The sequence below is a fragment of the Taudactylus pleione genome, unplaced genomic scaffold, assembly GCF_031769625.1.
Source record: "Taudactylus pleione unplaced genomic scaffold, aTauple2 ptg000066l, whole genome shotgun sequence".
Taxonomy (NCBI): domain Eukaryota; kingdom Metazoa; phylum Chordata; class Amphibia; order Anura; family Myobatrachidae; genus Taudactylus; species Taudactylus pleione.
In genome coordinates, this window is record NW_028284468.1 from 8,394,479 (window position 1) to 8,403,569 (window position 9,091).

The 9,091-nt window shown below is 43.2% G+C and overlaps 1 pseudogene; it reads left to right on the forward strand.

Moving 5' to 3' along the window:
- Positions 1 to 381: 381 nt before the first annotated feature.
- Positions 382 to 1,164, forward strand: LOC148534428 (RNA-binding protein 7 pseudogene; annotated as a pseudogene).
- The last annotated feature ends 7,927 nt before the right edge of the window (positions 1,165 to 9,091 follow it).

The window sequence follows — 9,091 nt, forward strand, 5'->3', positions numbered from 1 at the left end:
CACCCTTCCAGGTTTTGTGTTTTGTATCTGTATTTTTTTGGAAAAAAGAATAAAAACAGCTAAAATCACAGAATTATTTTTTTTTTTGTTCCTACGCTATTATTAACCTCAATAACATTCATTTCCACTCATTTCCAGTCTATTCTGAACACCTCACACCTCACAATATTGTTTTTAGGCTAAAAGGTTGCACCAAGGTAGCTGGATGACTATGCTAAGCAACACAAGTGGGCGGCACAAACACGTGGCCCATCTAGGAGTGGCACTGCAGTGTCAGACAGAATGGCAGTTTGAAAAACTAGGCCCCAAAAGGCACTGCGCGGTGACGTCACATCACCGATCGACTGCTGCTGGGCACACAGGACGGGACTCAGGAGAGAGATGGGCGCCGCCGAAGCTGATAGGACGCTGTTTGTGGGGAACTTAGATCCCAGGGCCACCCGAGGAGATCCTGTTTGAGCTGTTTCTGCAGGCTGGTCCTGCAATTAATGTTAAAATTCCAAAGGACAAGGATGGAAAGTCGAGACAATTTGCTTTTGTCAATTTCAAACATGAGGAGTCTGTTCCCTATGGAATGAGTTTGTTAAATGGAATCAAACTCTTTGGGAGGCCGCTGAAACTTTAGTTCAGATCAGGAAGCAGCCATGGCTCCGCAGAACCAAATAGCGCAGCCTACTCACCACAAGGAAATGGCAGTTTTACTGGAAACAGTCCATCAACACATAACCGTAGGCATGATGGCAATGGGGAGTTCACGAAATACTCTGAACTTTAACCTCCTGTTCCAAACTATCAGAGATCTTACTCTTCTCTGGACAATCTTCAAAGACAAGCAATGATTTATAACTTTTATAGGTCGGAAACCCCTCATGGATCCAGCATAGCAATGATGGCCCAACCCAGTTACTCGTTATCACATTATCTGCCTCACCAAAGTCGGTACAGTCACGGATCCGATCATTCTCCCCCACACAGATATGATTCCTCCTCCAGCCACTGATCCAGTAGAAGACATACGGTAGCTCTCATTCTTCTCAAAAGGAGAGTTACCACAGTAGCAGAGATGCATACTACAGAGGAGGTCAGGAGTAGCACTATCATGGCACTGATGGCTGGAGTCCAAACCAGAGAAAAGAGCCTAGGTGGCATTCATCTCGCCACTAATCTCTCACGGCCACGTCTACTTTTTACTGGATCTCTGTTTGGCCAGAAGTCTCTCTTCTTTTACTTCTATGCAAAAAAAATCCTTTCCTTGAGAATAAAGCTGCAAAATATTATTCTAGTATTATGGGCAGATGGTTATATTCTCACATTTATTTTTTTATGGCTCACATTGTGGGGGGTTTAAACAAGGTGTTTTTTTTTTTTAATTATTCAATGCAAGAAAATACTTTTTAATAGAAAACTTAATGTAAAGAGAAAAATATACCCTGTTTTACAAGAACAGCACATGTCCTATTCTCCAGCAAATGATGAAAAGTTATATTAAATTAAATCTACAACTACATGAATTAAAGGCATGCTATATGTGAGCTGAAAGGGCCTTACCTTTTCCTAGTGAATGGATGTGCTGAATGTAGGTTCCACCCACACATTCACTACCTGTATTGCGCATAGGTATTTGATCCCCCTTAGTGCTTACACTAATCCAAATATCTGCCCAAATCACTAATCAAAGGACAGCAATCGGTGAAATGATGACCTAAAAAATTATTTTTATGAGCATACCCCTACAGCACACAGGGCAGCCCCTGTAAAAATTATTTGTATGAGTGTACCCCTACAGCAGACAGTGCAGCCCCTGTAAAAAATATTTGTAAAAGCATACCCCTACAGCAGACAGGGCAGCCCTTGTAATAATTATTTGTATGAGCATACTCCTACAGCAGACAGGGCACCCCCTGTAAAAATTATTTGTAAAAGTGTACCCCTACAGCAGACAGGGCAGCCCCTGTAATAATTATTTGTATGAGCATACCCCTACAGCAGACAGGGCACCCCCTGTAAAAATTATTTGTATGAGCGTACCCCTACAGCACACAGGGCAGCCCCTGTAAAAATTATTTGTATGAGTGTACCCCTACAGCAGACAGTGCAGCCCCTGTAAAAAATATTTGTAAAAGCATACCCCTACAGCAGACAGGGCAGCCCCTGTAATAATTATTTGTATGAGCATACTCCTACAGCAGACAGGGCAGCCCCTGTAAAAATTATTTGTAAAAGTGTACCCCTACAGCAGACAGGGCAGCCCCTGTAATAATTATTTGTATGAGCATACCCCTACAGCAGACAGGGCACCCCCTGTAAAAATTATTTGTATGAGCGTACCCCTACAGCAGACAGGGCACCCCCTGTAAAAAATATTTGTAAGAGTGTACCCCTACAGCAGACAGGGCAGCCCCTGGACAATACAGCACTACAGCCAGCTAGCCAGCCCCTATGGACTGGACAACAGCAGCCCCTATGGACTGGACAACAGCCAGCCAATATATAGACAAGGACAACAGTAGCCAGCCAGCCGACAGTGGGATTACAGCGGGATGATGACGTTTTGCCTTGATTTCAGATCCGAGCCAGGTGGGGGAAACCCAAGCCTGACTCGGTTCCCAGCTGGGATCGGGGGGCTCGCGGGGGTTCGGATTTTGGAAATCCGAAACCAGTCACCCTATCACCCTAGTGTATATGTGTAGGGAATATGAGCATGTTGTAGGGACTATAGATTGTAAACTCCACTGGGGCAGGGATTGATGTGAATGACCAGATATTCTCTTTAAAGCGCTGCTGAATATGTGTGCGCTATATAAATAACTGGTAATAAAATAATAAATCATAACATCTTAGCAAGGCACGATTATGATTACAAATGCTGGGATGCTCCAGTTGCTGATAATTATGACAAGCGTAGCTGGAAGAGGAGACCTCAATTACATTGAAATAAGGATGATTGTTCAATGCATTTGTCTGGAGCTTCAGTGACCAAGGCAGCTAAATATCCCAATATTGCATGAGCAATGATGATTGCTTAAACAACACAACACAGGCAACCAACTGTAGATCTACAGTATTACTGGATATGCTAACCTGTAGCACAAGCAGTTTTATAAAAACCCAGTCCAACAAGAACTCTACAGAACAGGATATCATATTTTTTTTGTTGTAGTGCATAAACCCCTCATTGCACCTAGGAATGCACATTGGGAATTCTGAGGTGCAAAGGGTAAAGGTCACGGACTACAGAGCAATGGCGGAAGGCGATATGGTCAGATGGACCATCCTTCACTATATTCTGGGCAAACAGATTACAGCACATGTGGTACCAACCTAAATAACTCTACATCCCTGAAGGTGTTGGTAATATTGGGATGGCATTTTCCGGACATGGTTTTATAGCATTGGGTGATTATCTAATCTCCCCCACCAACAGTCTAAATTATTATTTTGCTACCTGATGTATCAAGCGTTCACCACATCTCATAGTCTGTAAGATCATGTGGCCATCTTTAACATATGTGTCATTGTATGAATCATGGTTACCTCAATATATAACACAGAGTAATATGTTGGTGCTTTCTAAATAACCATAATATCAATACTTCGCCATTACTCTTGATGGATAACAATGCAACAATGATAACAGCTTGTGTGGTTGCCCAATGGTTTGATGAGCATGACATTGGTGCTATCAATGTACCGTGGCCTTCTCATTTACCCAATGGAGTAGTTACTGGGTCTTCCGGAGCAACACCTGAGCATATGCATTCCACCACGCTCCGCCAGGCTTCATCTGTGTGCTGCTTTTCCATACATTGGTAGACTCAATGTCACAACCCATCAGGCCATACTGTCCGAATATGGTGGGCCAAAATCTTATTAAATTACTTTATATTGATATTTTTCATTTTGCACCCACTACCTGTATGCAAAAGAAACATATGCAAAAACAAAAACATTGCAATATTTAAAAAGGCACCAGAATTTCAATGCAGAGCGAGTGAGAAAAAAGGAACTTCTAAGTTTGGAATAATTCCATTATTCTATTTTATAGTTTTATTTTATTTTTAATGAATTTAACTGATTAAGAAATAAAAAATAATAAAAATTGTGAATGTGACAGGTGCAAAATGTTATTTTAAAATTAGTATTTCTGGTTTAGAGTGGGCTCCCGTCATTCTTGCCTACTCTACTGGAATGTCCCGGAGACACCCAAATATTGGATAATCCACTGGATTACCAGTAATGAAGGTTACCTCCCGCAACCCTCCCAGGTCAAGAGAAATGGGTGTGATGAGGGGAGTGAAGACGTTATTGTCATGCCTTCAGCATAGGGTTTGTTATGTTATATTAATTCATATTAGCAGCCCCACCTAGTGGTCAGGACAGTAGCAGTTTAAATCGGACCTATTTTGTCCCTCCTAACATGCCTTAGCAGTCTAGCAATGCATTCTGGGCTAAAGGAGCTGTAAGCAGCCATTTCCTCCACACACATGGTCCCAGACAGTCATCACTTCATATGCTCAACCTGGTATAGCATCCGATGGTGAGCTTCTAAGCTTCAACTGTGCCATGATAGATCTGCTTAGCCAGTTATGTATGTTAGCTGTACCATGTCACACTGCAGCCTGTATTTTGCATCCTATATAACTTCATGCTGTTTGCATATTCCATGTTATGTATATGTTTGCCTTGCATTTCCATGTACATATTGTAATTGCCTTTTATTGTTTACATTTACAGTTTTACCGCTCACACTCGTTCATACGCACGTATCTGTGTACATTCATGCAAGTTCCTCTACTGAATAATAAATTCCGTTCTTCAGACCACATCTGACTGTATTATTGGAAGATAGAGTATTGGTTATGCTGGCTGCTCCAAATTTGTCAGACACAGTGAGGGGCAGAACAGTTATTCTCAGGAAATCGCAGAATCATGCCCTGTCCTATGTGTGATGCCATGTTCCATCCCACCATTTGGTGACAATGCCACAATCGCTTTCCTAAGACTTGACCCTTCCCTGACATTATATTCTCTATACAGATGAGTGAAGGTTATTACTCTGTTATCTGCTATTTGCTGCAATTTTGTCTAATAGAGGCTATCTACTGTTTCCTGCCATGTACTTACTGACAGGAAATCTGCAGCGCAAAGGAAAATATCTTACCCCACAATCATAATTTTGTCTCAAGTATTTCCTGTTCTGATGAGTTATTTTGTATAAAACAACTTGTATTTTAGGTAACTATAAAACACCCACTTTTAAACAAATCAAAAAGGGCATTCTAGTGTTTGCGCAATAAATTGAGACACCTGCCGTCATCACGTAATGATCATACCTTTTATATAATGCTCAGATGATAACTGTGCTACTGTCACTGCACTAAGCTGCACACTGAGTATACTGTATGAAGGCTGAGCAGGTGGTGAAAAAAGGAAGGCTTTATCTTTATAGCCACGCAGGTATTTATTCCCCTTGTTTGTCTACATTCCACAGCTAACGCAATTAAAATACCAAACTAGCTAAACATTCTTGGGATATCGTCCACAATCACAGCAACAACAGGTAGAATGTATAACAAACAAACAAAACAGAACAAAAACAATACTAATCATAATATGTATCAAACCAGTTTAGGCACTAAAAGTTCAGGTATTTTGTAAATAACTACAAATTTTAGAAACACCTGAAATGTTTTTGTCTTTATATAGTAAATAAACATGCCTCCCAAGTGTCCTGCTAGATAGTTATGCTTTTGTGTGCCTCAGGTAGGAAGGTCTAGGCATTGTGCAAGCCCAGGTACTGGGGACATGCATAATGCATATTCCATGTTTTCAACATCTAAAGGGACATGTATATGCCTCCCCTGCACTCCTGGGCTACTACAAAGGTGCGCCTAGATAATTTTACCAGCCCCTCACCCCAATCAGCACTTCTGGGTTGGGAGGTATTGCATATCTAACATATATGGCACCTGAACGGGTCCTTCATTTTGCAATATTTGATAGTATGAAAGAAGGGCAAGGCGCATGCCCAAAAAGAGGGCGTGGCCTCGCTGAACTGTACCACGGAAAGCGGGGTGGTTGTGAGGTATGTCCCCTCTGCTGTATCTACACAGTACCCCCATGCTCACCTCCCGTGGCTGGCTCCTCTTTAGTCCTTCTGGATCGGAGGAAGGACTAAAGAGGTTACAGCACGGAGCGGCTCCCAAGTCCCCTCATCAGCGCCACGCATGCGGCAGGGACCCATAACACTCAATCACTCCCACAGTGTTGAGCGGCTATGGCGTAGCATCAACATCATGACGTGACGCCATGGCCACTCAACAATGTGGGAGTGGCTCCCAGTATCCCACCACTGTATCCACTATGGTGTCTGAGCTGAGAGAGTCTGAGTATCTGTGAGTAGGCATGGTCATCGGAAACCCGGTATCTAGTGGTTGCCAGGCTTCCGACATAAAATCAAGTGATGCGATGGCTACTAGCCATCACATAAAAACCATTTGATGGTATAACCATCGATGGTTACTGTGTGGTCATGCGCAGAAGCAGTCGGAGCGACACACAAAAGCTGTGCTGCGGACACCACTTCCGGTTGTGTGCAACTGCATACCAGCCTGGCGGCCATCGGATGGGCATCGGAAAGCTGCATCCGATGGCTGGCAACCACTGAATACCCGCGAGTCGATGGATTTCCATTGGATCGGGAACACCAATGGTTGCTAACCATTCGCTGCTGATGTCCATCTCTATCTGTGAGTGACACAGTCAGACAGACTCAACTGCATTGCACCCCCTGCTACATTGGAACCCAGCTGGTATGCCACTGTGCTGCTCTACATAGTGAGCAGTATTTACACAGGGCCTGATTCAGCAAGGAACGCACAGGAGAGACCGCACGCACTTGGCCGATGTTTCCATACTGCGAATGCACATGCATCGCACTGCGCGTGCGCATACTACCTGGTGCGATCTGCTAAGCGTACGCAGACTACACGCAGCGTGCATGTAGACCCCTTCCGATATTGATTGACAGGAAGGGCCGTTTGTGGGTGGTGACGGGGGTGGTCGTGCAAAGGCAGGCGTGCCTGTGCGTTGGGACTCCATTTAAGGGGCGTGCATAATTAAGCCAGTGCAGTGACAGACGCAGTGATGAGACTCCGTGCACACAGGAAGTTGCCAAGATCCTGCACGAGGTCTGGTCAATCACTATTATGCAAATGTGGTCGATGGTTCTCGATGTTACCGATGTTTACGCTATCTTGCATACTGAGCAGCCTTTGAGTAAAGGGAAATGGGCAGTTTAATATGGGGCTGGGCGTCTGCATCTTGTGCTGTGGTCTCCATGTGTATTCATTGATTAGCATATTCTCGTCGCGGCTAGGTGCGTGCGGCTGCTAGCGTGTGTTCCTTGCTGAATCAGGCCCTCTATTCCTATGTGTCTAGCATACATTTAGGGCAGGGAGCTATGAATTAGGTGACTAATGCAACATCTGTTGAACATCTACATAACAATGCTAACAATCCGGGAGTCCTCCTGACTTCCAGTCCAGTTTTCATCCAAATCTATCCAGTGGAAGGACCAGAACTGGACCAGAACAGGGTCAAAGTTCTGCCCAGCATACACCAGCGGGAGTTCTGACCGGGACCCTAACCCCCCTAAAACCTGGCCAGGATCCAACTGGACCACCTCGCGTTGGTTTTATCCCAATCGGTACAGGGGTGTATCTTCAAGTTATTAAGTTTTATTATGTGATGTCGTCCAAATCCATCCAGTGGAAGGTTAAGAATAGGCTCCACGGGTCAACGTTCTACCCAGTGTACACTAACGTGAGGTTCGACAGGGACCCTAACTCCCCTAAAACCTAGCCTGGATCAAACTGGACCACCTCGCGTTGGTTTCATCCTAATCGGTGCAGGTGTGTCCAAATTCATAACCGGACAGACAAACAAACAGACCAATGATTTTTATATATAAGATTATTATTATCATTATTATAACTTTTCTTACTTTAGCAGTGGTTTATTTATTTTTGCTCGTGAAAGACAAATACTTTGCTATCAAATAGCTTCTTTCTACATTCTGCCTTAAGGGTAAACTATCTGCATTGTTTCCCTATCAGTGATGTAGCAGTGGCTGCAAGCTATACAATACAATAACTTATGACTTGAATAAGTTCATAGGAGGGAAAGAGGCTTGTTAGAGCGGGTGGTCAGGTAGGTTTGAAAACAGTTCATGAAATAATTTTGTTTTTTAAATGATCAAAATTGTCAAAATCGTTCTGCAAAGTTTTGTCCTCAACCCACATGGCCCTCACGCAGTATTTGGCCCATATGTTTGCATGGCTCGTCAGCGGAATTGGTCCCTAAGTGCTTCCAGTCACATAGCCGGACTATATGACAGTTGATTTCTTAGTTCCAATCATACACTGTAGATTCCACTAAATGCAGATTTACAAATACAGTATGGAATGCCAGTCTGTGGTGTGTTCTGGTATATTTCTCCACAACTTTGCTTATCTCTACAGTAAAACTGGAATTATACAGAAAAATGGAGTTAGCTGGGTTGCAAAATTATCACTGTGAGGATAAAAATTAGGCTGAAATCGGAAAGGTGGGAATCATGGATATATAACAAAGTAATCGGATATAGTAGAGAATAGTAGGATTTGCAGGGCTTTAAATACATGACTGAATATTGGCAGAAGTGCATGTTCCCCTATTAGAGCTGCAGATTTCTTGGCTGTACATTCATGGTGTGAATCTTCCTTTCCACCACTTCAATGAGAACGGTGCTTTACTAGATGGAGATCTGGGGCTAAATGTAACAGGGTGCGAGTTGTAAAAAAGTGCTAAACTCGCTTTTTTTTCACAACTCGCACATGTAATATGGTGCGAGTACATGCAAACTCGCATGTTTCTTGAAATTTCACTACTAGCTTACTGCAAACTCGCATCGAGATGTTTACCCATGGAAAACATACAACTCACCCAATGTAATAGGGTGTGAGTTGTTAACTCGCACATATTGAGTAAAAAAAATATATATTGCAAAATAATAGACCTGCTTCAGGCTAGTGAGTTTAGCCTGAGCAGC